The 26,939-nt window shown below is 43.7% G+C and overlaps 4 long non-coding RNA genes and 21 other non-coding genes across 28 annotated transcripts; all 25 read left to right on the top strand.

Annotated features, from left to right (window-relative positions):
• The first annotated feature begins 165 nt into the window (after nucleotides 1-165).
• Nucleotides 166-26,760, top strand: LOC123488769. 4 transcript variants are annotated; one of them, XR_006660265.1, is made up of 13 exons: nucleotides 166-263; nucleotides 754-796; nucleotides 1,019-1,106; nucleotides 1,376-1,423; nucleotides 1,747-1,789; nucleotides 23,155-23,204; nucleotides 23,524-23,572; nucleotides 24,045-24,081; nucleotides 24,326-24,384; nucleotides 24,575-24,638; nucleotides 25,747-25,798; nucleotides 26,176-26,218; nucleotides 26,621-26,760. It is a non-coding gene; the product is annotated as an uncharacterized LOC123488769 (long non-coding RNA). The 4 variants fall into 4 exon arrangements; XR_006660267.1 differs by lacking the exons at nucleotides 23,155-23,204; nucleotides 23,524-23,572; nucleotides 24,045-24,081; ... (3 more) ...; nucleotides 26,176-26,218; nucleotides 26,621-26,760 and adding exons at nucleotides 2,138-2,187; nucleotides 2,506-2,554; nucleotides 2,999-3,035; ... (3 more) ...; nucleotides 15,612-15,654; nucleotides 16,377-16,519; XR_006660266.1 differs by lacking the exons at nucleotides 23,155-23,204; nucleotides 23,524-23,572; nucleotides 24,045-24,081; ... (3 more) ...; nucleotides 26,176-26,218; nucleotides 26,621-26,760 and adding exons at nucleotides 2,138-2,187; nucleotides 2,506-2,554; nucleotides 2,999-3,035; ... (3 more) ...; nucleotides 15,612-15,654; nucleotides 16,377-16,519 and having other exon boundaries at nucleotides 167-263.
• Nucleotides 1,611-1,674, top strand: LOC123488774. Its single transcript, XR_006660275.1, has one exon. It is a non-coding gene; the product is annotated as a small nucleolar RNA SNORD29 (small nucleolar RNA).
• On the top strand, nucleotides 2,001-2,064 carry LOC123488775. The gene has a single exon (XR_006660276.1). It is a non-coding gene; the product is annotated as a small nucleolar RNA SNORD29 (small nucleolar RNA).
• On the top strand, nucleotides 2,321-2,392 carry LOC123488779. The gene has a single exon (XR_006660280.1). It is a non-coding gene; the product is annotated as a small nucleolar RNA SNORD30 (small nucleolar RNA).
• LOC123488796 lies at nucleotides 2,718-2,844 on the top strand. The gene has a single exon (XR_006660296.1). It is a non-coding gene; the product is annotated as a small nucleolar RNA SNORD22 (small nucleolar RNA).
• On the top strand, nucleotides 3,379-3,453 carry LOC123488788. The gene has a single exon (XR_006660289.1). It is a non-coding gene; the product is annotated as a small nucleolar RNA SNORD31 (small nucleolar RNA).
• Nucleotides 3,755-3,829, top strand: LOC123488783. Its single transcript, XR_006660284.1, has one exon. It is a non-coding gene; the product is annotated as a small nucleolar RNA SNORD31 (small nucleolar RNA).
• On the top strand, nucleotides 4,612-6,131 carry LOC123488771. Its single transcript, XR_006660272.1, has 3 exons — nucleotides 4,612-4,861; nucleotides 5,246-5,288; nucleotides 5,993-6,131. It is a non-coding gene; the product is annotated as an uncharacterized LOC123488771 (long non-coding RNA).
• Nucleotides 5,847-5,921, top strand: LOC123488789. The gene has a single exon (XR_006660290.1). It is a non-coding gene; the product is annotated as a small nucleolar RNA SNORD31 (small nucleolar RNA).
• Nucleotides 10,730-13,789, top strand: LOC123488770. Its single transcript, XR_006660271.1, has 7 exons — nucleotides 10,730-10,813; nucleotides 11,305-11,347; nucleotides 11,592-11,688; nucleotides 11,960-12,007; nucleotides 12,334-12,366; nucleotides 12,717-12,766; nucleotides 13,453-13,789. It is a non-coding gene; the product is annotated as an uncharacterized LOC123488770 (long non-coding RNA).
• LOC123488776 lies at nucleotides 12,195-12,258 on the top strand. Its single transcript, XR_006660277.1, has one exon. It is a non-coding gene; the product is annotated as a small nucleolar RNA SNORD29 (small nucleolar RNA).
• Nucleotides 12,578-12,641, top strand: LOC123488798. The gene has a single exon (XR_006660298.1). It is a non-coding gene; the product is annotated as a small nucleolar RNA SNORD29 (small nucleolar RNA).
• Nucleotides 13,269-13,340, top strand: LOC123488778. Its single transcript, XR_006660279.1, has one exon. It is a non-coding gene; the product is annotated as a small nucleolar RNA SNORD30 (small nucleolar RNA).
• On the top strand, nucleotides 13,665-13,791 carry LOC123488795. Its single transcript, XR_006660295.1, has one exon. It is a non-coding gene; the product is annotated as a small nucleolar RNA SNORD22 (small nucleolar RNA).
• LOC123488782 lies at nucleotides 14,353-14,427 on the top strand. Its single transcript, XR_006660283.1, has one exon. It is a non-coding gene; the product is annotated as a small nucleolar RNA SNORD31 (small nucleolar RNA).
• Nucleotides 14,853-14,927, top strand: LOC121554780. Its single transcript, XR_005997790.1, has one exon. It is a non-coding gene; the product is annotated as a small nucleolar RNA SNORD31 (small nucleolar RNA).
• On the top strand, nucleotides 16,230-16,304 carry LOC123488791. Its single transcript, XR_006660292.1, has one exon. It is a non-coding gene; the product is annotated as a small nucleolar RNA SNORD31 (small nucleolar RNA).
• On the top strand, nucleotides 21,185-22,783 carry LOC123488772. Its single transcript, XR_006660273.1, has 5 exons — nucleotides 21,185-21,279; nucleotides 21,770-21,812; nucleotides 22,037-22,130; nucleotides 22,400-22,447; nucleotides 22,773-22,783. It is a non-coding gene; the product is annotated as an uncharacterized LOC123488772 (long non-coding RNA).
• Nucleotides 22,635-22,698, top strand: LOC123488794. Its single transcript, XR_006660294.1, has one exon. It is a non-coding gene; the product is annotated as a small nucleolar RNA SNORD29 (small nucleolar RNA).
• Nucleotides 23,018-23,081, top strand: LOC123488797. Its single transcript, XR_006660297.1, has one exon. It is a non-coding gene; the product is annotated as a small nucleolar RNA SNORD29 (small nucleolar RNA).
• LOC123488777 lies at nucleotides 23,340-23,411 on the top strand. The gene has a single exon (XR_006660278.1). It is a non-coding gene; the product is annotated as a small nucleolar RNA SNORD30 (small nucleolar RNA).
• On the top strand, nucleotides 23,735-23,861 carry LOC123488793. Its single transcript, XR_006660293.1, has one exon. It is a non-coding gene; the product is annotated as a small nucleolar RNA SNORD22 (small nucleolar RNA).
• LOC123488781 lies at nucleotides 24,428-24,502 on the top strand. Its single transcript, XR_006660282.1, has one exon. It is a non-coding gene; the product is annotated as a small nucleolar RNA SNORD31 (small nucleolar RNA).
• On the top strand, nucleotides 24,928-25,002 carry LOC123488786. Its single transcript, XR_006660287.1, has one exon. It is a non-coding gene; the product is annotated as a small nucleolar RNA SNORD31 (small nucleolar RNA).
• On the top strand, nucleotides 26,474-26,548 carry LOC123488787. Its single transcript, XR_006660288.1, has one exon. It is a non-coding gene; the product is annotated as a small nucleolar RNA SNORD31 (small nucleolar RNA).
• Nucleotides 26,761-26,939: the final 179 nt, after the last annotated feature.

Below are 26,939 nucleotides of genomic sequence, written 5' to 3'. Positions count from 1 at the left end.
TCAAATATTTTGTTATCTTTTTAAGAGTAACAGGGCTGGCAGGTAGTATTTAGTTTCTCCCTGTCTCTGGCCCACACTCCAGTACAGTAGGTGGCGATAATGCGCCATAACGTTGGATGCAAACCGCCGATAAACCCTACCGAAGAAGAAGAAGAAGAAGAAGAAGAAGAAGAAGAAGAGCGTTTTTGTGGCTCGTCCTGTGTAAACTTGTTCATTTTCTCCTTTCAAGATGCCGACGTCTCGGGAGAGAATGTGCCGCTCGGGTAAGCTGCTGACATGGTACAATGACTCACTCTGCGGCAATAAAATGATGCAAGCGAACGTTAGTTTAATAACTGGCTAGCTTGGTGTTTGTCGTTAGCGACTAGCTAACCACGTGTCATGTTGGTGTTAGCTAGTAGGCTAGCTTGCCAGTTAGTAGAAGTAACTACACCATTATTCATAGTAAACCCAACGTTAGAGGTCTGTGCTACGGTGATGATAAAATGAACTCTCTCTTACCGAATCAGCCTTTGAAGAAGACACTTCTTTACCAGATTCTGAGTAGCATTTGGCCCCTGTTTCGACCCGTTGAATCCCATACTGGTACCCTGTTGTCAATAGTGCAGTACTTATTAACATGGCTCTGGTCCAAAGTAGTACACTGTATTGGAAATACGGTGCCATTTGCGACGCTACCAATATCGTGTTCTATATGCCTGCATGTTGCCTATTTAAAAATGGAACTCCCTAACTTTTCCCCCTGATCAACAGAAATGCAGGACAGATGCCAGGGAAGTCCAGAACACATTGACATGTGAGTGCATTGACTTACCACCGGGAACATTGGCTGTGAACTGCTACTCAGCCCTTCACCTTAGAGATACTTTGGTATCTAAATGATGATCCTCAAAGACAAGCATATGTCTGATTTTTGGTGATGCTAACTTTGATCTGATGGCCTCCTTGCTATGTGTTCCAAAGCCTCTTGTAATATACAGGCTTGTAAGTCACTAATGTAGATGTGTCCTTTGCTTAGGTCTGCGTTGTTTGCAACATGACTTTGTGACTTCAAGGCATCTGAACAGAATCTCCACTTCGAGTTCCATTCCGGAATGCGTGTGCTGGTGAGTTCCATTTGAGTTTGTTCACTGGTGTTCATGACAGTTCCAATGGCACCAAATCTGCTATATGGTGCACTGCTTTTGACCATAACCCTGGGTAGTAGTGCACTATATATGACGCTCTCTGGCCTTTAAATGACGATCCATTGACAAGCATATGTCTGATTGTTTTGTGAAGCTACTCTTTGTTCTGATCGGCTCGATTTAGGAACATTCTATCCTCTCATAGAAGCCAAACTATAACTAACATTATTTTGTGATTCCTTCTGTAGGATACCTGATTCCAGACCATGACACTGATGTGCTTTCTGAAAATTCAGGTTTGTGAAATGTTAAGTCACTGGCTACATTTGAAATGTTACCCCATCTCCCTTAATGCACCTTGAAGGGTATTAGGTGGGACTTTGGATGCAGACTCTTTCACTAGCCCCTTTTGGTTAGCCGACTATTCAAGATGGCCTCTTGGAATTACTGTTTAGTTGCCATGGCTACCGGTACATGCTACAGTCCCAATGATGACAAACTTAGCTCACTTTGAACCGATGTGAAACGACATGAACTTCTGAGTGACTGTAGCTAATGCAGCAGCTTTGTTTTTAAATTGTTTACAACCAAACAGTAACTTTATTTTCTTAATTAACAGACATGGGGGTAAAGTTCCTGAGGGATAAACACTACCTTCACTGGTGAGTTATTAATCCAAAACTCCAACTGAATTCTCCACTATGTGTAGGATTGGTCTTCCACCAGTACAGTGGTTGAATCCCAAATGGCACCCTATTCCTTGTGCACTACTTTTGACCTTGGCCAGTCTGTCTCGTCAAAAGTAGTGCACTGCGTAAGGACTGGGGTGCCATTTGGGCCTAGTGTTGAACCAGTCACTTTAACACGCTGCAGTCCCAATGATGACAAACTTAGCTCACTTTGAACCGATGTGAAACGACATGAACTACTGAGTGACTGTAGCTAATGCAGCAGTAATGTTTGATTTCTTAAGCATCGTACTAATAAAATCTATGCCTTTCATTCTACAGGGTTTGTGCTCTGTGGTCAGTGGAATTGCAACATGGACTCAAACACACTGGTAAGTTGCGGTTCTAAAACGATCTGAAATGGCTCCCTCTATAGTACACTACTTTTGATAGAGCTTTAAGGGCCCTGGTCAAAAGTAGTGCACTAAAGGGAAGTCTTTCCCAGAATAACAATCGTTCTCTGCTGAACATGATGAATATTCTCTTTGGAATCTCGTTCGTCTGAACTCCTGTTGAGAAAAGGAATAGCTGACTTCAGCAGAGGACTACGTAACCCTGTCATAAGGGCTACTTATGTTACGGCTAACACCTTCCTTGTACCTATCTGGTCCTCAGAAAGACATTTAACCTGACGCGTTTTGTCTTGGTAGGTTTCCTCTGTATGTGGCTGGGCAGGGAGCCGTGATGCCAGCTAGACAGGTGAGTTTTGGTTAATATGAGGACGTTCAGTGACTGAATAGAGATGCGATGTCATGGGAAATTAATCTTAACCAGAGCCTTAGCCACGAGCTATTACCACCAGCCTAGTGTTAAAACTCTCTGCAAACAAGTGTTGACGTTTGGTAGTCATGGTGACTCTGGCTCCTGGTGATGACACCCGCACGCGTCTTACGCCCTGCGTCAACGACAGAACCTGCAAAGGTGGACCCACTGGCGTTGCCAGGGCAACAAGGGGACGGCTCGTTGGGGTTACCAACTGTCTGATGGGACCAGAGACAAAACACATAAAATGGCTGCCATTTTGGTTTCAGTAGATGCAGAGTAATTCACGAAACGCTAGTAGCAGCACAAATCACTGGGGTGGATGGGCTACTCGGACGTAGTCGGTTTATTTATCCCTAACCTGTTTCTGTTATTTAACAGTGCCATCAATGCAGTTGAAGCAGGATGGAGTCTGAAGGTTAGTATTCTAACGTCCAAGTAACTCCATTCTTGACCTGATGTAGTACAGGGTCTTTGTCAGCACATTCCCATATTTAGTCTCTCAGGGTGATAGTGCTGCTCTGGGATCAGTTCCCTTTTTATTTTAGATTATATTACCTCCCTGGTCTGATGTAACAATCAGTTTCCCCCCCTCTGATCTATCAGACAATAAAGCAGTCTTTAATGTACTGCTGGTCATGTTTATTCCTTCTCCCCTTCAGGACCTGACGGTGGTACCAGACTGGTCACTAGTAGACACTTGTTACTGCACTACCTCAAGGTGTGTATGATTTGACCTAACTTCTGTCCTTTTTTTATAATGTAGAAGTGATGATTTCCTATTACCGCCCCAGTCTGATGTAAAACTGACTGATTGGTTACCGAACTGATCTACACTACAGCAGTGTTTCCTGGTCCTGGGGACCCCGAGGAGTGCACATGGCTCTTGTCCTAGTTCTACACACCTGACTCAAATAATCACAGGTTTGAGTTGGATCAGGTGTGTAGTGCTAGGGCAGAAACAAATGTTCACCGCTTTGGGTCCCCAGGGTTAGATAAAGATTACTAGTTTTCAATGTCACTCAATAATCCCTCTTAACTCCTGTCCTCCCCAGTTGACGTCCTAGTGAGTGCAGTCTTCAGGAAGGTGTGTGAATTTTTTGTTTTCTCTCAGCATTAACTTCTGTTCTATTATAATGTAGACGTGATGATTTCCTATTACCGCCCCAGTCTGATGTTAAGCTGACTGATTGGTTTCCGAACTGATCTATACGCCAGAGCAGTGTTTCACAATCCTGGTTCTGGGGACCTATATGTAAAGCTTTGTTTAGACGACAGCTCAATTCTGATCTTTCACTAATTAGTGTTGCGTATTCAGATCAGGAAGGTCTGAAACTGCTGAACAGGAAACTGCTGAACATTTATCATTTACATAAGTTATAAGCCATCTAGCTGGCAAACATTTAGTTGTGAATTCCATACTGTAATTAGTTCACCTGGCACAACAGTAAGTGACTCACAATGCTCTGGTCTCATTGTTGTACTTGTTAACAAACACCGTGGCCTACTACTATGTAAATGACATGTGACAGGTGAAATTAGGTTTTATTTATCCCAATGTATTGCTGACGTTGACTGCAGGTATTTACTTAAGTAGCTACACATATTAAAATGAATAACTTCAAATAATTAATTAGAACAGTATTTGAAAAACCCTCCTGTTGTTTTCAACTCCCCCAGTATACGGTATACATTACATTTACATTTTAGTCATTTAGCAGACGCTCTTATCCAGAGCAACTTACATTATTGAGTGCATACATAATTTTTTATTGTATAAAAAAAAAAAATCATACTAGCCCCCCCTGGGAATCAAACCCACAACCCTGGCGTTGCAAATACCATGCTCTACCAACTGAGCTACATCCCTGCCGGCCATTCCCTCCCTTACCCTGGACGACGCTGTGCCAATTGTGCGCCACCCCATGGGTCTCCCGGTCACGGCCGGCTACGACAGCCTGGATTCGAACCAGGATCTCTAGTGGCACAGCTAGCACTGGGATGCAGTGCCTTAGACCACTGCGCCACTCGGGAGACTTGGGTATACCCACCCAAGACCAGTTCTAGGGCAGAAAAACAAATGTTCACCGCTTTGGGTCCCCAGGATTAGAATTCCACTGCTGTAGACTGATCCCATGTCTGGCTACTAGTTCGTAAAATGTCACTTCATGCTCTCCTACTTTGTCCCTCTAGTGTTCTGCCCCCCACCTGGTTGAGGTCCTAGTGTCTGCAGTCTATGGAAAGGTGGGTGACTTGTTTTGACCGTATCTTAAACCACCTTCCACATGAGGCATTCTGGAATGTTGTATATGATGAAACACTTCGTCCAGTCAGGTGACAATCCTGTCCAGTGCTCTTGGGCTGGATAAGGTCTCGTCTCCCATCGGCCCTCCTGTGGGTTGGGCAGGCACTGACAAGCCTGTTTAGGTGTCAGGGGTAAGGTGGGCTGCCTGCCTGGAGGGAGGGTGTCTGGGTGGGGGGCTTGACCCCGGACCCTGGACCACTGGCTGGATGCTGCAATGACTTAACAAAATAAAGCTGATCTCGTTTCAGAATGCTCTGCATGTAGTCTAGTTATCTAAGATTGGGATTATTTGGTTTTCAAACTTCTGTTTTTTTTTTTTCTAGCTCGTTGGCTGTTGAAGTGTTGCTGTCCTGGTGGAGTGGGAAGGTGTGTACTGGTTACGTTCCAGTTTTTTATAATGAACTCAGTATAGAGAACATTGGAACACATTCCTAATATTGAGTTTGCCCTCAACAGCCTCAATTTGTCAGGGCATGGCCTCTACAAGGTGTCGAAAGCGTTCCACAGGGATGCTGGCCCATGACACAACTGTGGGTCGGCGTTGGCTGGCTGTCCTTTGGGCGGTGGACCGTTCTTGATACACACTAGAAAGTGTTGCTGTTGAGACAAACCGGTGTGCCTGGCACCTATCGTACCCCGTTCAAATGCTCTTTTGTCTTCTCCATTCACCCTCTGAATGGCGCAAATAAACAATCCATGTCTCTTCATCTCTAATTGATGTTTAACAAGAGACATCAGTGGGGAAGCTTTCGCCTGGTCAGTCTGTCATGGCAAGAGCAGGTGTTTGCTGTTTTGTACACTGTCTATGTATTATAATGGAAAGGGGCCCAACTTAATATTAGGAAGAAGTTCTTAATGTACGCTACTGTTGCATGGTCCTCTTGGACGTCCCACTGAACCATGCCATGTGTTCCACACCACATACTCTGACGTGATGAGTTCTCATTACCGCCCCAGTCTGATGTAAAGCTGACTGATTGGTTACCCCTCTGATCAAGTCATCTCATAGCTTGTCTACTTGTCCCTACAGTGTCACCAGGATTTAATTCTCACCCTATTTTCCCCTCTAGTGCTCGTGTTGTACACCGGCTCGCACTCCTGTTTGGGCAGCAAGGAAGTGGGACAGTCTCGTTGGAACTGGGAAACCAGGCCAAGTCAATTAAACCCCTGACTATGTGTTTTGCTGAATAAATAAATCTACAAATGTGATCCTTTTTTTTTCCCTTTCTTGGCAGTAGTAAATCAGACTTGGGTAATTTGGCCATTTTGAATGAGCCATTTGGTGTGCTGAATTCAATACTGAACAATGACATTTCCGGTCATCTCAAATCTTTACACATTTATTCTAAGTGGTTCTAAAGCAGATGTGACCGTTTTCACTGGCTATAGAAAGCAGACTTATTTTCCTTATTTTAAGCCATTGATTTGTTTTTGAAAGGGTGTTATTGTAGGCAGCATGTTCAGGCTACAACGCCAGGCTGGGTCAGTTTATAGATCATATATGGCATAACGGTTAATTTATGCTGCAATCCATACTGCCAATAATGGTGGATGAGGTGTTCGCTCAGGCGCTTTTCCATGTTGGGGGAAAAGGTATGTTTCGGTATATTTAACTGGGTGGATCACATTGACATCAATGCTATAGTTTGCCAGCTTGTACAAGCTCTGAGTTCAGCTTCAAAGGCGCTGCATTTACGGTGATATGGCCTCTGCCGAAGTCAGGGCATTCATACTACAATCGCGGAGCCATGCAGAGTTGTCGTCAAGGAAGTGAGTTTGGGTTTATATAGAATCAGATCAATGCGGCTCTGTATGAGCCCTCCGAATTGTTACACAATTTGAGACGCGCAGTGATGCCGTGGGGAGCTCAATTTGGGCTCTGACCACTACAAGTTAATTTAGCGTTTGTTCTGACTGCACTGCTTCCAAGGTATACCATTTTGGTTACAGAGATGAAATTATTTGTGTTTGGGGCCTGTTTCCTGGACACAGATTGAGCCTAATCCTGGACTGCATTTACATTAGAATTAACATGCTGTCCAGTTAATATTGTTTAGTGCTGGGTTTGGTCTGCGTTCTAACGGCACCGATAACATTTTCGGATCAAGAATAAATTGCCTTTTAGATTACACATTTTCTGAAATGGTAAACCTGACCATTATAGCATGTGCTTTTATTACAAATACTTAAATTAAATGGTGTAAACTGATTTTAGAAAAACAAGATTTAAGCCTGCGTTTACCACAGTTCAGTGTTGATCCGAACACTCAATTTTCCCATAGGATTTGTCCATCGAACCATGGCGGAGTTTGTTCCTACAAAAAGATACCATTACTATTGCTCTCTATAGCAGCTGGGTCTAGTCCAGGGTTCTTCAATTCCGGTCATGGAGGGCCGGAACACTTCTGTTTTTTATTTCTACCTGGTAGTTAATTGCACTCACCTGGTCTGAATTAGCCCCTGATTAGAAGGAGAGGATGAAAAACAGAGGTGTCTCGGCCCTCCAGGACCGGAATTGAAGAACCCTGGTCTAGTCTACCGAGTTAATTGAATACAACAACAAAAAACCCCGGCGAGTGGTTTTCCTCTTTAAGGAATACCTGGAATAGTAAAAAAGTAATCCTTCTACCCCCCCCCCCCCACCCATTAAAAAATTAAAATGGGGTGGTTGTCCCACTGGCTATCATAAATTGAATGCACTAATTTGTAAATCGCTCTGGATAAGAGCGTCTGCTAAATGACGTAAACGTAGTCTCGCTTCCTCTTCCGTCTCAAACCTCATCAGCGCACACTTTCTACATCTATCCTCTTCAATTGCACTTCAGTTCTGTATGCAATAGTAATAAATCTGTTGTCTCTTGTGGTGAATTGGGCTAGTGCAGCAAAACACCACAGTCCTATAATCTGTGCCATAGTGGTTCGGCGAAGCTTGATCAGAATTAAGATTATTAGTGTATGGGACAATATATATATAAAAGTATGATTGGTATAAAATGCCTTTCATCACTCAGATGGATGGGATTTTCTGTGGCATTAAAAAGGTCTCAGTCTGACTTTGGACATCCAAATAACCTTTACCTGACTGCTGCTGCATGCTTTCCATAAAGGAAAGTGCCACCTAAAACCTATATTTTGGTATTGGCAAATGCCATATGGGGGTGATTTCTGTATTTTGAAAGTGACATGTCTTGAGAACTTGATTGCTTACAAGGTTCATGCAAGTGACTGACTGCACAAAGGAGTAAACCCCATACCCTCATAAGCAATGTGGCAGTACACCCAGAACATTGCTCTGGGAACTAGGAGTGATACAATAGCTCCGTTTCAAGGTAGGAAGCCTTGTGTGGTATAAATCAGTCATATACAGGAACCAACCATGCTTATAACTTGTTTGCGTAGGCAGTATAGAAGGACTGAAAGGGAACCTCTTTAGAGTTTGTATTGAGTTTGTGAACCTCTCCACGCATTAAAGATTACTTCATTTACTTTTGAGTTTGAGTCCTTAGTGGTGAATTTACACGACAATTCCAACATTGGACTAATTAAGCAAATACCAAAATAGTTGTTGGATGGAGTTTCTTTAACTGGTTTCTAGAACTCCCTGGAAAACTGTATTTTATGGTACTATTCTGCAGTGATGAAATTAAAACCTTTTCAAGACATGAAGTCAAACAGTTACACACTAACCATGGTGGGGTGTGAATTTAATAAATAGTTACACACCAACACTAACCATGGTGGGGTGTGAATTTAATAAATAGTTACACACCAACACTAACCATGGTGGGGTGTGAATTTAATAAATAATTACACACCAACACTAACCATGGTGGGGTGAGTGAATTGAATAACAGATACATTGAAGTGAGGCACTGGTTGGCAGACAACCAACCAACCACTGTAAACAGTTCTAACTCAGTATGATGGTACTGTCTAGTAGCATCCTAACAGATCTGAGAGGTGTACTACAAAGCAGGATCAATGAGTTAGTTAGCTAATTTTGATAAACAACCCAAAATAACTTGATTTGAGTTGATTCAAAACGCTGAACTTAGATGTGCGTTTTGGTTGAGTCAATTAGACCACGCCCATTTCAAGCTTACCGGTATCTTTCTAAAAATGTTCTCCTGCTTTGTAGTATCCCTCTGTTTGTGATGTCATCCCTCTGTTTGTGATGTCATCCCTCTGTTTGTGATGTCATCCCTCTGTTTGTGATGTCATCCCACTGATTGTTGTTTGGCATGACAAGCAGTGCAGTGGCATGATGGCACAAACTGGTACCCAGACTGGCCTACTAGTGTTTCTCAACCTTTTTCTAATTAGGGACAGGAAAGCTATGTTTTGTGCGATTGTTATTATTGTTTGAGGTGACTACCAGAACATGTGAAGCTTGGATATGTGAGGTATGCGGTGAGAGCATTTGTGTCCAAACCATTACAGTGTGGAGATTGTAAAGGATATGGTCATGTGTCAAATGTTTGCAGACGAGAGAAGTATGATAATGTAGAATCTGCGAATGGAAAATGTTGCAACTGTGGTGGGGATCATACTCCGCACTTCCTTGAGTGCCCTGTTAGGGTGAAGGAGGTCGAGGTGTCAAGGGTCAGGGCTGCGCAGCGGATCTCCTATGTGGAGGCGGTGAAGAGAGTCGAAGGGGAAAGAGGCAACAGTGTTGAAGATATGGCGGTGAATGCATTGAAACCAGTTGCTAGTGTTTTAAGTCAATCGGGTGATCTGGATACACTCATTGTGAAGAAGGTGGATTTTGTGGCATTTCTAGCCACAGTGATTAATTGTACAGCACAAGTGTCCAAGAAATAGTCCGGGTAGCCATTTGATTAGCTGTTCGGGAGTCTTATGGCTTGGGGGTAGAAGCTGTTAAGAAGCCTTTTGGACCTAGACTTGGCGCTCCGGTACCGCTAGCCGTGCGGTAGCAGAGCGAACAGTCTATGACTAGGGTGGCTGGAGTCTTTGAAACATTTTAGGGCCTTCCTCTGACACTGTTCCTGGTATAGAGGTCCTGGATGGCAGGAAGCTTGGCCCCAGTGATGTACTGGGCCGTACGCACTACCCTCTGTAGTGCCTTGCGGTCAGAGGCTGAGCAGTTGCCATACCAGGCAGTGATGCAACCAGTCAGGATGCTCTCAATGGTGCAGCTGTAGAACTTTTTGAGGATCTGAGGACCCATGCCAAATCTTTTCATTCTCCCGATGGGCAATAGGCTTTGTCGTGCCCTCTTCACGACTTTCTAGGTGTGTTTGGACCATGATAGTTTGTTGGTGATGTGGACACCAAGGAACTTGAAGCTCTCAACCTGTTCCACTACAGCCCCGTCGATGAGAATGCATTTATTTCAAGTACAGAGGAAAGTCGGGAGGGGAGGATGGCAGGAAGGGACAGAAGAGAGGAGGCAATTTTTTACAAGATTAAGGGTGGGAGACAGCCAGTTGAATAAGACATAAAATGTGATAGGAAAGCATCCAACAGGAAAGTGTGATTATTGTCAGGAAACAGAGACCGTGGAGCATGTATTGCTACAGTGTGGGCAGTATCAGAGGGAAAGAGAGAGGATGAGATCTAGTATGAGGGAGAAGGGGATACAGGAAATTGGTTTAAAGAGTATATTGAGTAGAACGTCATTAGATATAATCTCAAATATTTTGTTATCTTTTTAAGAGCAACGGGGCTGGCAGGTAGGATTTAGTTTCTCCCTGTCTCTGGCCCACACTCCAGTACAGTAGGTGGCGATAATGCGCCATAACGTTGGATGCCAACCGCCGATAAACCCTACCGAAGAAGAAGAAAAAGCGTTTTTGTGGCTCGTCCTGTGTCAACTTGTTCATTTTCTCCTTTCAAGATGACGACGTCTCGGGAGAGAATGTGCCGCTCGGGTAAGCTGCTGACATGGTACAATAACTCACTCTGCGGCAATAAAATGATGCAAGCGAACGTTAGTTTAATAACTGGCTAGCTTGGTGTTTGTCGTTAGCGACTAGCTAACCACGTGTCATGTTGGTGTTAGCTAGTAGGCTAGCTTGCCAGTTAGTAGAAGTAACTACACCATTATTCATAGTAAACCCAACGTTAGAGGTCTGTGCTACGGTGATGATAAAATGAACTCTCTCTTACCGAATCAGCCTTTGAAGAAGACACTTCTTTACCAGATTCTGAGTAGCATTTGGCCCCTGTTTCGACCCGTTGATTCCCATACTGGTACCCTGTTCTCAATAGTGCAGTACTTATTAACATGGCTCTGGTCCAAAGTAGTACACTGTATTGGAAATACGGTGCCATTTGCGACGCTACCAATATCGTGTTCTATATGCCTGCATGTTGCCTATTTAAAACATGGAACTCCCTAACTTTTCCCCCTGATCAACAGAAATGCAGGACAGATGCCAGGGAAGTCCAGAACACATTGACATGTGAGTGCATTGACTTACCACCGGGACATTGGCTGTGCACTGCTACTCAGCCCTTCACCTTAAAGAGATACTTTGTATACGCTTAGTAATTTCGTATCTCTTAAATGATGACCCTCAAAGACAAGCATATGTCTGATTTTTGGTGATGCTAACTTTGATCTGATGGCCTCCTTGCTATGTGTTCCAAAGCCTCTTGTAATATACAGGCTTGTAAGTCACTAATGTAGATGTGTCCTTTGCTTAGGTCTGTGTTGTTTGAAACATGACTTTGTGACTTCAAGGCATCTGAACAGAATCTCCTCCACTTCGAGTTCCATTCCGGAATAGGAATGCGTGTGCTGGTGAGTTCCATTTGAGTTTGTTCACTGGTGTTCATGACAGTTCCAATGGCACCAAATCTGCTATATGGTGCACTGCTTTTGACCATAAACCGGGGTAGTAGTGCACTATATATATGACTCTCTCTGGCCTTTAAATGACGATCCATTGACAAGCATATGTCTAATTGTTTTGTGAAGCTACTCTTTGTTCTGATCGGCTCGATTTAGGAACATTCTATCCTCTCATAGAAGCCAAACTATAACTAACATTATTTTGTGATTCCTTCTGTAGGATACCTGATTCCAGACCATGACACTGATGTGCTTTCTGAAAATTCAGGTTTGTGAAATGTTAAGTCACTGGCTACATTTGAAATGTTACCCCATCTCCCTTAATGCACCTTGAAGGGTATTAGGTGGGACTTTGGATGCAGACTCTTTCACTAGCCCCTTTTGGTTGGCCGACTATTCAAGATGGCCTCTTGGAATTACTGTTTAGTTGCCATGGCTACCGGTACATGCTACAGTCCCAATGATGACAAACTTAGCTCACTTTGAACCGATGTGAAACGACATGAACTACTGAGTGGACTGTAGCTAATGCAGCAGCTTTATGTTTTTAAATTGTTTACAACCAAACAGTAACTTTATTTTCTTAATTAACAGACATGGGGTGAGGGATTAACACTACCTTCACTGGTGAGTTCTTAATCCAAAACTCCAACTGAATTCTCCACTATGTGTAGGATTGGTCTTCCACCAGTACAGTGGTTGAATCCCAAATGGCACCCTATTCCTTGTGCACTACTTTTGACCATGGCCAGTCTGTCTCGTCAAAAGTAGTGCACTGCGTAAGGACTGGGGTGCCATTTGGGCCTCGTGTTGAACCAGTCACTTTAACACGCTGCAGTCCCAATGATGACAAACTTAGCTCACTTTGAACCGATGTGAAACGACATGAACTACTGAGTGACTGTAGCTAATGCAGCAGTAATGTTTTTGATTTCTTAAGCATCGCACTAATAAAATCTATGCCTTTCATTCTACAGGGTTTGCGCTCTGTGGTCAGTGGAATTGCAACATGGACTCAAACACACTGGTAAGTTGCGGTTCTAAAACGGTCTCAAATGGCTCCCTCTATAGTACACTACTTTTGATAGAGCTTTAAGGGCCCTGGTCAAAAGTAGTGCACTAAAGGGAAGTCTTTCCCAGAATAACAATCGTTCTCTGCGACCACATGATGATAAACTTTCTTGGAATCTCGTTCGTCTGAATTCCTGTTGACGTTAAATGACCTGACACCCTGCAGCGTAGTAAAGAACGCCGCTTGACTGTTGTTGCAGTCTAGTTACACGTCCTCCATTTTGTTTTACAGTGACTGTGAAACAAGATGGTGGTGTTCTGGGCTGCTCTAAGCTATGCATGTAAGGAGCCATCCAGTCTAAATGGATATTTTAATACCAGTGTCTTGTCCTAAAAGTGGTAGTTCCAATTTTCAATGTGTAGTTTGATGTCCTTTTTAAATATAGTATTAGTATGTACACAACTTAACTTAGCTGAACGCAACACCTTTGTAGTTTGAGCTATCTTGTCCCTCTGCTGAACATGATGAATATTCTCTTTGGAATCTCGTTCGTCTGAACTCCTGTTGAGAAAAGGAATAGCTGACTTCAGCAGAGGACTACGTAACCCTGTCATAAGGGCTACATGTGTTACGGCTAACACCTTCCTTGTACCGATCTGGTCCTCAGAAAGACATTAACCTGACGCGTTTTGTCTTGGTAGGTTTCCTCTGTATGTGGCTGGGCAGGGAGCCGTGATGGCAGCTAGACAGGTGAGTTTTGGTTAATATGAGGACGTTCAGTGACTGACTAGAGATGCGATGTCATGGGAAATGAATCTTAACCAGAGCCTTAGCCACGAGCTATTACCACCAGCCTAGTGTTAAAACTCACTGCAAACAAGTGTTGACGTTTGGTAGTCATGGTGACTCTGGCTCCTGGTGATGACACCCGCACGCGTCTTACGCCCTGCGTCAACGACAGAACCTGCAAAGGTGGACCCACTGGCGTTGCCAGGGCAACAAGGGGACGGCTCGTTGGGGTTACCAACTGTCTGATGGGACCAGAGACAAAACACATAAAATGGCTGTTGACTCTGCATTGTTTATCTAAAATGGCCGCCATTTTGGTTTCAGTAGATGCAGAGTAATTCACAACTCTAGTAGCAGTCAAATCACTGGGGTGGATGAGCTACTCGGATTAGTCGGTTTATTTCTCCCTAACCTGTTTCTGTTATTTTACAGTACCATCAATGCAGTTGAAGCAGGATGGAGTCTGAAGGTTAGTATTCTAACGTCCAAGTAACTCCGTTCTTGACCTGATGTAGTACAGGGTCTTTGTCAGCACTTTCCCATATTTAGTCTCTCAGGGTGATAGTGCTGCTCTGGGATCAGTTCCCTTTTTATTTTAGATTATATTACCTCCCTGGTCTGATGTAACAATCAGTTTCCCCCCCTCTGATCTATCAGACAATAAAGCAGTCTTTAATGTACTGCTGGTCATGTTTATTCCTTCTCCCCTTCAGGACCTGACGGTGGTACCAGACTAGTCACTAGTAGACACTTGTTACTGCACTACCTCAAGGTGTGTATGATTTGACCTCACTTCTGTCCTTTTTTTATAATGTAGAAGTGATGATTTCCTATTACCGCCCCAGTCTGATGTTAAGCTGACTGATTGGTTATCGAACTGATCTATAGAGATGGGGGGGCAACTTTGATGTACTGATGTTTTTAGCGCATTAATTTAGATTTAAAATCTCCTCTTCCAGGTCCTAACTGTTGTACTAGACTGGCCACTAGAAGGAAACTCTTTGCTGTGAAATGAAGTCAAAGGTGTGTAATTTAAGTTATTAGGTGTGGAAGTGTAGCACAACCAGCTGGCAGATGGTGCCGTTTCATTTGTCATCTGCGTCCAACTGCAATCAATGCTACTTCCTGACGTTCAGCCAATAAGGTTGCAGCAGTCTCTGGCTGAAGGCAAGGCGCAACATGAGTAGTTAGCATTAGCCAGTCTAGCGTGGTGGAAAAACGTATTAAGACTACGCATGTTTGGATGCCAGGGGACAAACTGAATAATAGATGTGAATGGAATAATGGTGCTGTCTGCCTGCTGGTTTGGGCTAGTAGAAGTGATGATTTCCTATTACCGCCCCAGTCTGATGTAAAACTGACTGATTGGTTACCGAACTGATCTACACTACAGCAGTGTTTCCTGGTTCTGGGGACCCCGAGGAGTGCACATGGCTCTTGTCCTAGTTCTACACACCTGACTCAAATAATCACAGGTTTGAGTTGGATCAGGTGTGTAGTGCTAGGGCAAAAACAAATGTTGACCTCTTTGGGTCCCCAGGGTTAGAATTCCACTGCTGTAGACTGATCCCATGTCTGAGTACTAGTTCGTTAAATGTCACTTCATGCTCTCCTACTTTGTCTCTCTAGTGTTCTGCCCCCCCCACCTGGTTGAGGTCCTAGTGTCTGCAGTCTATGGAAAGGTGGGTGACTTGTTTTGACCGTATCTTAAACCACCTTCCACATGAGGCATTCTGGAATGTTGTATATGATGAACCACTTTTCAACATCCAGTCAGGTGACAGTCCTGTCCAGTGCTCTTGGGCTGGATAAGGTCTCGTCTCCCATCGGCCCTCCTGTGGGTTGGGCAGGCACTGACAAGCCTGTTTGGTGGCAGGGGTAAGGTGGGCTGCCTGCCTGGAGGGAGGGTGTCTGGGTGGGGGGCTTGACCCCGGACCCTGGACCACTGGCTGGATGGCTGCAATGACTGAACAAAATAAAGCTGATCTCGTTTCAGAATGCTCTGCATGTAGTCTAGTTATCTAAGATTGGGATTATTTGGTTTTCAAACTGTTCTGTTTTTTTTCCCTAGCTCGTTGGCTGTTGAAGTGTTGCTGTCCTGGTGGAGTGGGAAGGTGTGTACTGGTTCCAGTTTTATAATGCACTCAGTATAGAGAACATTTAAGAACACATTCCTAATATTGAGTTTGCCCTCAACAGCCTCAATTTGTCAGGGCATGGACTCTACAAAGTGTCGAAAGCGTTCCACAGGGATGCTGGCCCATGACACAACTGTGGGTCGGCGTTGGCTGGCTGTCCTTTGGGTGGTGGACCATTCTTGATACACGCTAGAAACTGTTGCGCTTGACAAACCTAAAAGTGTTGCAGTTGACACAAACCGGTGTGCCTGGCACCTACCGTACCCCGTTCAAATGCTCTTTTGTCTTCTCCATTCACCCTCTGAATGGTGCAAATAAACAATCCACGTCTCTTCATCTCTAATTGATGTTTAACAAGAGACATCAGTGGGGAAGCTTTCGCCTGGTCAGTCTCATGGCAAGAGCAGGTGTTTGCTGTTTTGTACACTGTCTATGTATTATAATGGAAAGGGGCCCAACTTAATATTAGGAAGAAGTTCTTAATGTACGCTACTGTTGCATGGTCCTCTTGGACGTCCCACTGAACCATGCAATGTGTTCCACACCACATACTCTGACGTGATGAGTTGTCATTACCGCCCCAGTCTGATGTAAAGCTGACTGATTGGTTACCCCTCTGATCAAGTCATCTCATAGCTTGTTTCCTTGTCCCTACAGTGTCACCAGGAGTTAATTCTCACCCTATTTTTCCCCTCTAGTGCTCGTCGTGTGGTACACCGGCTCGCACTCCTGTTTGGGCAGCAAGGAAGTGGGACAGTCTCGTTGGAACTGGGAAAACCAGGCCAAGTCAATTCAACCCCTGACTATGTGTTTTGCTGAATAAATAAATCTACAAATGTGATGCTTTTTTTTTTCTTTCTTGGCAGTAGGAAATCAGACTTGGTAAATATGGCCATTTTGAATGAGCCATTTGGTGTGCTGAATTCAATACTGAACAATGACATTTCCTGTCATCTCAAATCTTTACACATTTATTCTAAGTGGTTCTAAAGCAGATGTGACCGTTTTCACTGGCTATAGAAAGCAGACTTATTTTCCTTATTTTAAGCCATTGATTTGTTTTTGAAAGGGTGTTATTGTAGGCAGCATGTTCAGGCTCCAACGCCAGGCTGGGTCAGTGTATAGATAATATATGGCATAACGGTTAATTTATGCTGCAATCCATACTGCCAATAATGGTGGATGAGGTGTTCGCTCAGGCGCTTTTCCATGTTGGGGGAAAAAGGTAAGTTTCGGTATATTTAACTGGGTGTATCACATTGACATCAATGCTATAGTTTGCCAGCTTGTACAAGCTCTGAGTTCAGTTTCAAAGGCGCTGCATTTACGGTGATGTGGCCTCTGCCGAAGTCTGGGCATTCATACTACAATCGCGGAGCCATGCAGAGTTGTCGTCAAGGAAGTGAGTTTGGGTTTATATAGAATCATATCAATGCGGCTCTGTATGAGCCCTCCGAATTGTTACACAATTTGAGACGCGCAGTGATGCGGTGGGGAGCTCAATTTGGGCTCTGACCACTACACGTTAATTTAGCGTTTGTTCTGACTGCACTACTTCCAAGGTATACCATTTTGGTTACAGAGATGAAATGATTTGTGTTTGGGGCCTGTTTCCTGGACACAGATTGAGCCTAATCCTGGACTTTATTACATTAGAATTAACATACTGTACAGTTAATATTGTTTAGTGCTGGGTTTGGTCTGCGTTCTTACGGCACCGATAACATTTTCGGATCAAGAATAAATTGCCTTTTAGATTACACATTTTCTGAAATGGTAAACCTGACCATTATAGCATGTGCTTTTATTTACAAATACTTAAATTCAATGGTGTACGCTGATTTTAGAAGGGGAAAAAGTTTAAGCCTGCGTTTACCACAGACCTTGTTCAGTGTTGATCCGAACACTCAATTTTCCCATAGGATTTGTCCATCGAACCATGGCGGAGTTTGTGCCTACAAAAAGATACCATTACTATTGCTCTCTATAGCAGCTGGGTCTAGTCTACCGAGTTAATTGAATACAAAAACAACAACCAGCAAGTGGTTTTCCTCTTTAAGGAATAGCTGGAATAGTAAAAAAGTAATCCTTCTACCTCCCCTCCCCCACCCATTAAAAAATTAAAATGGGGTGGTTGTCCCACTGGCTATCATAAATTGAATGCACTAATTTGTAAATCGCTCTGGATAAGAGCGTCTGCTAAATGACGTAAACGTAGTCTCGCTTCCTCTTCCGTCTCAAACCTCATCAGCGCACACTTTCTACATCTATCCTCTTCTAATTGCACTTCAGTTCTGTATGCAATAGTAGGATAGAATACCTGTATGTCTCTTGTGGTGAATTGGGCTAGTGCAGCAAAACACCACAGTCCTATAATCTGGGCCATAGTGGTTCGGCGAAGCTTGATCAGGAATTAAGATTATTAGTGTATAGGACAATATATATAAAAAAGTATGATTGGTATAAAATGCCTTTTATCACTCAGATAGATGGGATTTTCTGTGGCATTAAAAAGGTCTCAGTCTGACTTTGGACATGCCAAATAACCTTTCACCTGACTGCTGCTGCATGCTTTCCTTAAAGGAAAGTGCCACCTAAAACCTATATTTTGGTATTGGCAAAATGCATCATATGGGGGTGATTTCTGTATTTTGAAAGTGACATGTCTTGAGAACTTGATTGCTTACAAGGTTCATGCGAGTGACTGACTGCACAAAGGAGTAAACCCCATACCCTCATAAGCAATGTGGCAGTACACCCAGAACATTGCTCTGGGAACTAGGAGTGATACAATAGCTCCGTTTCAAGGTAGGAAGCCTTGTGTGGTATAAATCAGTCATATACAGGAACCAACCATGCTTATAACTTGTTTGCGTAGCAGTATAGAAGGACTGAAAGGGAACCTCTTTAGAGTTTGTATTGAGTTTGTGAACCTCTCCACGCATTAAAGATTACTTCATTTACTTTGAGTTTGAGTCCTTAGTGGTGAATTTACACGACAATTCCAACATTGGACTAATTAAGCAAATACCAAAATAGTTGTTGGATGGAGTTTCTTTAACTGGTTTCTAGAACTCCCTGGAAAACTGTATTTTATGGTACTATTCTGCAGTGATGAAATGAAAACCTTTTCAAGACATGAAGTCAAACAGTTACACACTAACCATGGTGGGGTGAATTTAATTGTTACACACCAACACTAACCATGGTGGGGTGAGTGAATTGAATAACAGATACATTGAAGTGAGGCACTGGTTGGCAGACAACCAACCAACCACTGTAAACAGTTCTAACTCAGTATGATGGTACTGTCTAGTAGCATCCTAACAGATCTGAGAGGTGTACTACAAAGCAGGATCAATGAGTTAGTTAGCTAATTTTGATAAACAACCCAAAATAACTTGATTTGAGTTGATTCAAAACGCTGAGCTTTAGATGTGCGTTTTGGTTGAGTCAATTAGACCACGCCCATTTCAAGCTTACCGGTATCTTTCTAAAAATGTTCTCCTGCTTTGTAGTATCCCTCTGTTTGTGATGTCATCCCTCTGTTTGTGATGTCATCCCTCTGTTTGTGATGTCATCCCTCTGTTTGTGATGTCATCCCTCTGTTTGTTGTTTGGCATGACAAGCAGTGCAGTGGCATGATGGCACAAACTGGTACCCAGACTGGCCTACTAGTGTTTCTCAACCTTTTTCTAATTAGGGACAGGAAAGCTATGTTTTGTGCGATTGTTATTATTGTTTGAGGTGACTACCAGAACATGTGAAGCTTGGATATGTGAGGTATGCGGTGAGAGCATTTGTGTCCAAACCATTACAGTGTGGAGATTGTAAAGGATATGGTCATGTGTCAAATGTTTGCAGACGAGAGAAGTATGATAATGTAGAATCTGCGAATGGAAAATGTTGCAACTGTGGTGGGGATCATACTCCGCACTTCCTTGAGTGCCCTGTTAGGGTGAAGGAGGTCGAGGTGTCAAGGGTCAGGGCTGCGCAGCGGATCTCCTATGTGGAGGCGGTGAAGAGAGTCGAAGGGGAAAGAGGCAACAGTGTTGAAGATATGGCGGTGAATGCATTGAAACCAGTTGCTAGTGTTTTAAGTCAATCGGGTGATCTGGATACACTCATTGTGAAGAAGGTGGATTTTGTGGCATTTCTAGCCACAGTGATTAATTGTACAGCACAAGTGTCCAAGAAATAGTCCGGGTAGCCGTTTGATTAGCTGTTCGGGAGTCTTATGGCTTGGGGGTAGAAGCTGTTAAGAAGCCTTTTGGACCTAGACTTGGCGCTCCGGTACCGCTAGCCGTGCGGTAGCAGAGCGAACAGTCTATGACTAGGGTGGCTGGAGTCTTTGAAACATTTTAGGGCCTTCCTCTGACACCGCCTGGTATAGAGGTCCTGGATGGCAGGAAGCTTGGCCCCAGTGATGTACTGGGCCGTACGCACTACCCTCTGTAGTGCCTTGCGGTCAGAGGCTGAGCAGTTGCCATACCAGGCAGTGATGCAACCAGTCAGGATGCTCTCAATGGTGCAGCTGTAGAACTTTTTGAGCATCTGAGGACCCATGCCAAATCTTTTCAGTCTCCCGATGGGCAATAGGCTTTGTCGTGCCCTCTTCACGACTTTCTAGGTGTGTTTGGACCATGATAGTTTGTTGGTGATGTGGACACCAAGGAACTTGAAGCTCTCAACCTGTTCCACTACAGCCCCGTCGATGAGAATGCAAACAAGACAGAGTAGTTATTTGCTCTGATTCATGTGCAGTGTTAATGAGTCTCCAGTCCTTTAGCTCACGTAGCAGACAATACCTGCTTTATGAGGTGCTACAAACCCATGGCAGTATTAAACAGATGGGTATACAGATAAGATTTAGTTGGGTCCCAGCCCATGTGGGGGTGGAGGGGAACGAGGCAGTAGATGAACAGGCTAAACAAGCACTTAGTAGTGGGGATGTTGATGTTGAAGTTTCAATGAGCAAGGCAGAGGCAAAAAGACATGCAGAGATGGCAGGAGCAGTGGAATAGAGATAATAAGGGAAAGCATTTATTTCAAGTACAGAGGAAAGTCGGGGAGGGGAGGATGGCAGGAAGGGACAGAAGAGAGGAGGCTATTTTTTACAAGATTAAGGGTGGGAGACAGCCAGTTGAATAAGACATAAAATGTGATAGGAAAGCATCCAACAGGAAAGTGTGATTATTGTCAGGAAACAGAGACCGTGGAGCATGTATTGCTACAGTGTGGTCAGTATCAAAGGGAAAGAGAGAGGATGAGATCTAGTATGAGGGAGAAGGGGATACAGGAAATTGGTTTAAAGAGTATATTGAGTAGAACGTCATTAGATATAATCTCAAATATTTTGTTATCTTTTTAAGAGCAACGGGGCTGGCAGGTACGATTTAGTTTCTCCCTATCTCTGGCCCACACTCCAGTACAGTAGGTGGCGATAATGCTCCATAACGTTGGATGCCAACCGCCGATAAACCCTACCGAAGAAGAAGAAGAAGAAGAAGAAGAAGAGCGTTTTTGTGGCTCGTCCTGTGTCAACTTGTTCATTTTCTCCTTTCAAGATGACGACGTCTCGGGAGAGAATGTGCCGCTCGGGTAAGCTGCTGACATGGTACAATGACTCACTCTGCGGCAATAAAATGATGCAAGCGAACGTTAGTTTAATAACTGGCTAGCTTGGTGTTTGTCGTTAGCGACTAGCTAACCACGTGTCATGTTGGTGTTAGCTAGTAGGCTAGCTTGCCAGTTAGTAGAAATAAGTACACCATTATTCATAGTAAACCCAACGTTAGAGGTCTGTGCTACGGTGATGATAAAATGAACTCTCTCTTACCGAATCAGCCTTTGAAGAAGACACTTCTTTACCAGATTCTGAGTAGCATTTGGCCCCTGTTTCGACCCGTTGATTCCCATACTGGTACCCTGTTCTCAATAGTGCAGTACTTATTAACATGGCTCTGGTCCAAAGTAGTACACTGTATTGGAAATACGGTGCCATTTGCGACGCTACCAATATCGTGTTCTATATGCCTGCATGTTGCCTATTTAAAAATGGAACTCCCTAACTTTTCCCCCTGATCAACAGAAATGCAGGACAGATGCCAGGGAAGTCCAGAACACATTGACATGTGAGTGCATTGACTTACCACCGGGAACATTGGCTGTGCACTGCTACTCAGCCCTTCACCTTAAAGAGATACTTTGGTATCTAAATGATGATCCTCAAAGACAAGCATATGTCTGATTTTTGGTGATGCTAACTTTGATCTGATGGCCTCCTTGCTATGTGTTCCAAAGCCTCTTGTAATATACAGGCTTGTAAGTCACTAATGTAGATGTGTCCTTTGCTTAGGTCTGCGTTGCTTGAAACATGACTTTGTGACTTCAAGGCATCTGAACAGAATCTCCACTTCGAGTTCCATTCCGGAATAGGAATGCGTGTGCTGGTGAGTTCCATTTGAGTTTGTTCACTGGTGTTCATGACAGTTCCAATGGCACCAAATCTGCTATATGGTGCACTGCTTTTGACCATAAACCGGGGTAGTAGTGCACTATATATGACTCTCTCTGGCCTTTAAATGATGATCCATTGACAAGCATATGTCTGATTGTTTTGTGAAGCTACTCTTTGTTCTGATCGGCTCGATTTAGGAACATTCTATCCTCTCATAGAAGCCAAACTATAACTAACATTATTTTGTGATTCCTTCTGTAGGATACCTGATTCCAGACCATGACACTGATGTGCTTCCTGAAAATTAAGGTTTGTGAGCTGTTAAGTCACTGGCTATATTTGCAATGTTACCCCATCTCCCTTAATGCACCTTGAAGGGTATTAGGTGGGACTTTGGATGCAGACTCTTTCACTAGCCCCTTTTGGTTAGCCGACTATTCAAGATGGCCTCTTGGAATTACTGTTTAGTTGCCATGGCTACCGGTACATGCTACAGTCCCAATGATGACAAACTTAGCTCACTTTGACCCGATGTGAAACGACATGAACTACTGAGTGACTGAAGCTAATGCAGCAGCTTTATGTTTTTAAATTGTTTACAACCAAACAGTAACTTTATTTTCTTAATTAACAGACATGGGGGTATTCCTGAGGACTACCTTCACTGGTGAGTTCTTAATCCAAAACTCCAACTGAATTCTCCACTATGTGTAGGATTGGTCTTCCACCAGTACAGTGGGGGAATCCCAAATGGCACCCTATTCCTTGTGCACTACTTTTGACCATGGCCAGTCTGTCTCGTCAAAAGTAGTGCACTGCGTAAGACTGGGAAGTGCCATTTGGGCCTAGTGTTGAACCAGTCACTTTAACACGCTGCAGTCCCAATGATGACAAACTTAGCTCACTTTGACCCGATGTGAAACGACATGAACTACTGAGTGGCTGTAGCTAATGCAGCAGTAATGTTTGATTTCTTAAGCATCGCACTAATAAAATCTATGCCTTTCATTCTACAGGGTTTGCTCTCTGTGGTCAGTGGAATTGCAACATGGACTCAAACACACTGGTAAGTTGCGGTTCTAAAACGGTCTCAAATGGCTCCCTCTATAGTACACTACTTTTGATAGAGCTTTAAGGGCCCTGGTCAAAAGTAGTGCACTAAAGGGAAGTCTTTCCCAGAATAACAATCGTTTCCTCTGCTGAACATGATGAATATTCTCTTTGGAATCTCGTTCGTCTGAACTCCTGTTGAGAAAAGGAATAGCTGACTTCAGCAGAGGACTACGTAACCCTGTCATAAGGGCTACATGTGTTACGGCTAACACCTTCCTTGTACCTATCTGGTCCTCAGAAAGACATTAACCTGACGCGTTTTGTCTTGGTAGGTTTCCTCTGTATGTGGCTGGGCAGGGAGCCGTGATGCCAGCTAGACAGGTGAGTTTGGTTAATATGAGGACGTTCAGTGACTGACTAGAGATGCGATGTCATGGGAAATGAATCTTAACCAGAGCCTTAGCCACGAGCTATTACCACCAGCCTAGTGTTAAAACTCACTGCAAACAAGTGTTGACGTTTGGTAGTCATGGTGACTCTGGCTCCTGGTGATGACACCCGCACGCGTCTTACGCCCTGCGTCAACGACAGAACCTGCAAAGGTGGACCCACTGGCGTTGCCAGGGCAACAAGGGGACGGCTCGTTGGGGTTACCAACTGTCTGATGGGACCAGAGACTAAACACATAAAATGGCTGTTAGCTCTGCATTGTTTATCTAAAATGGCCGCCATTTTGGTTTCAGTAGATGCAGAGTAATTCACAACTCTAGTAGCAGCACAAATCACTGGGGTGGATGGGCTACTCGGACGCAGTCGGTTTATTTCTCCCTAACCTGTTTCTGTTATTTTACAGTACCATCAATGCAGTTGAAGCAGGATGGAGTCTGAAGGTTAGTATTCTAACGTCCAAGTAACTCCATTCTTGACCTGATGTAGTACAGGGTCTTTGTCAGCACTTTCCCATATTTAGTCTCTCAGGGTGATAGTGCTGCTCTGGGATCAGTTCCCTTTTTATTTTAGATTATATTACCTCCCTGGTCTGATGTAACAATCAGTTTCCCCCCCTCTGATCTATCAGACAATAAAGCAGTCTTTAATGTACTGCTGGTCATGTTTATTCCTTCTCCCCTTCAGGACCTGACGGTGGTACCAGACTGGTCACTAGTAGACACTTGTTACTGCACTACCTCAAGGTGTGTATGATTTGACCTCACTTCGGTGCTTTTTTTTTTATAATGTAGAAGTGATGATTTCCTATTACCGCCCCAGTCTGATGTTAAGCTGACTGATTGGTTATCGAACTGATCTATAGAGATGGGGGGGCAACTTTGATGTACTGCTGTTTTTAGCGCATTAATTTAGATTTAAAATCTCCTCTTCCAGGTCCTAACTGTTGTACTAGACTGGCCACTAGAAGGAAACTCTTTGCTGTGAAATGAAGTCAAAGGTGTGTAATTTAAGTTATTAGGTGTGGAGGTGTAGCACAACCAGCTGGCAGATGGTGCCGTTTCATTTGTCATCTGCGTCCAACTGCAATCAATGCTACTTCCTGACGTTCAGCCAATAAGGTTGCAGCAGTCTCTGGCTGAAGGCAAGGCGCAACATGAGTAGTTAGCATTAGCCAGTCTAGCGTGGTGGAAAAATGTATTAAGACTAAGCATGTTTGGATGCCAGGGGACAAACTGAATAATAGATGTGAATGGAATAATGGTGCTGTCTGCCTGCTGGTTTGGGCTAGTAGAAGTGATGATTTCCTATTACCGCCCCAGTCTGATGTAAAACTGACTGATTGGTTACCGAACTGATCTACACTACAGCAGTGTTTCCTGGTTCTGGGGACCCCGAGGAGTGCACATGGCTCTTGTCCTAGTTCTACACACCTGACTCAAAAATTTGGTTTGCTTAATATAAGCAATTTGAAAGGATTTATACTTTTTTTAATTTTATTTTTTATTTCACCTTTATTTAACCAGGTAAACCAGTTGAGAACAAGTTCTCATTTACAACTGCGACCTGGCCAAGATAAAGCAAACAGTGCGATAAAAAACAACAACAGAGTTACATATGGGGTAAAACAAAACAAAGTCAAAAATACAACAGAAATACATATAATATACAGTGTGCAAATTTAGCAAGTTATGGAGGTAAGGCAATAAAATAGGCTATAGTGCAAAATAATTACAATTTAGTATTAACACTGGAATGATGTGCAAGAGATGATGTGCAAATAGAGATACTGGGGTACAAATGAGCTAAATAAATAACAATATAGGGATGAGGTAGTTGGGCGGGCTAATTTCAGATGGGCTGTGTACAGGTGCAGTGATCGGTAAGGTGCTCTGACAACTGATGCTTAAAGTTAGTGAGGGAGATAAGTGGCTCCAGCTTCAAATAACCACAGGTTTGAGTTGGATCAGGTGTGTAGTTCTAGGGCAAAAACAAATGTTCACCGCTTTGGGTCCCCAGGGTTAGAATTCCACTGCTGTAGACTGATCCCATGTCTGGCCACTAGTTCGTTAAATGTCACTTCATGCTCTCCTACTTTGTCCCTCTAGTGTTCTGCCCCCCCACCTGGTTGAGGTCCTAGTGTCTGCAGTCTATGGAAAGGTGGGTGACTTGTTTTGACAGTATCTCAAACCACCTTCCACATGAGGCATTCTGGAATGTCGTATGATGATGATGTTCCATCATCCAGTCAGGTGACAATCCTGTCCAGTGCTCTTGGGCTGGATAAGGTCTCGTCTCCCATCGGCCCTCCTGTGGGTTGGGCAGGCACTGACAAGCCTGTTTGGCTGCAGGGGTAAGGTGGGCTGCCTGCCTGGAGGGAGGGTGTCTGGGTGGGGGGCTTGACCCCGGACCACTGGCTGGATGGCTGCAATGACTGAACAAAATAAAGCTGATCTCGTTTCAGAATGCTCTGCATGTAGTCTAGTTATCTAAGATTGGGATTATTTGGTTTTCAAACTTCTGTTTTTTTTTTCTAGCTCGTTGGCTGTTGAAGTGTTGCTGTCCTGGTGGAGTGGGAAGGTGTGTACTGGTTACGGTTCCAGTTTTATAATGCACTCAGTATAGAGAACACATTCCTAATATTGAGTTTGCCCTCAACAGCCTCAATTTGGCAAGAGCAGGTGTTTGCTGTTTTGTACACTGTCTATGTATTATAATGGAAAGGGGGCCCAACTTAATATTAGGCCCCCTTTCTTAATGTTCTTAATGTACGCTACTGTTGCATGGTCCTCTTGGACGTCCCACTGAACCATGCAATGTGTTCCACACCACATACTCTGACGTGATGAGTTCTCATTACCGCCCCAGTCTGATGTAAAGCTGACTGATTGGTTACCCCTCTGATCAAGGCATCTCATAGCTTGTTTACTTGTCCCTACAGTGTCACCAGGATTTAATGCTCACCCTATTTTTCCCCTCTAGTGCTCGTGGTGTACACCGGCTCGCACTCCTGTTTGGGCAGCAAGGAAGTGGGACAGTCTTGTTGGAACTGGGAAAACCAGGCCAAGTCAATTCAACCCCTGACTATGTGTTTTGCTGAATAAATAAATCTACAAATGTGATGCTTTTTTTTTTTTTCTTGGCAGTAGTAAATCAGACTTGGTAAATATGGCCATTTTGAATGAGCCATTTGGTGTGCTGAATTCAATACTGAACAATGACATTTCCGGTCATCTCAAATCTTTACACATTTATTCTAAGTGGTTCTAAAGCAGATGTGACCGTTTTCACTGGCTATAGA

The sequence above is a fragment of the Coregonus clupeaformis genome, unplaced genomic scaffold (assembly GCF_020615455.1).
Source record: "Coregonus clupeaformis isolate EN_2021a unplaced genomic scaffold, ASM2061545v1 scaf2495, whole genome shotgun sequence".
Classification (NCBI taxonomy): domain Eukaryota; kingdom Metazoa; phylum Chordata; class Actinopteri; order Salmoniformes; family Salmonidae; genus Coregonus; species Coregonus clupeaformis.
The sequence above is the reverse complement of the archived record's forward strand: the minus strand, read 5'-3'. Positions and strand labels throughout refer to the sequence as shown.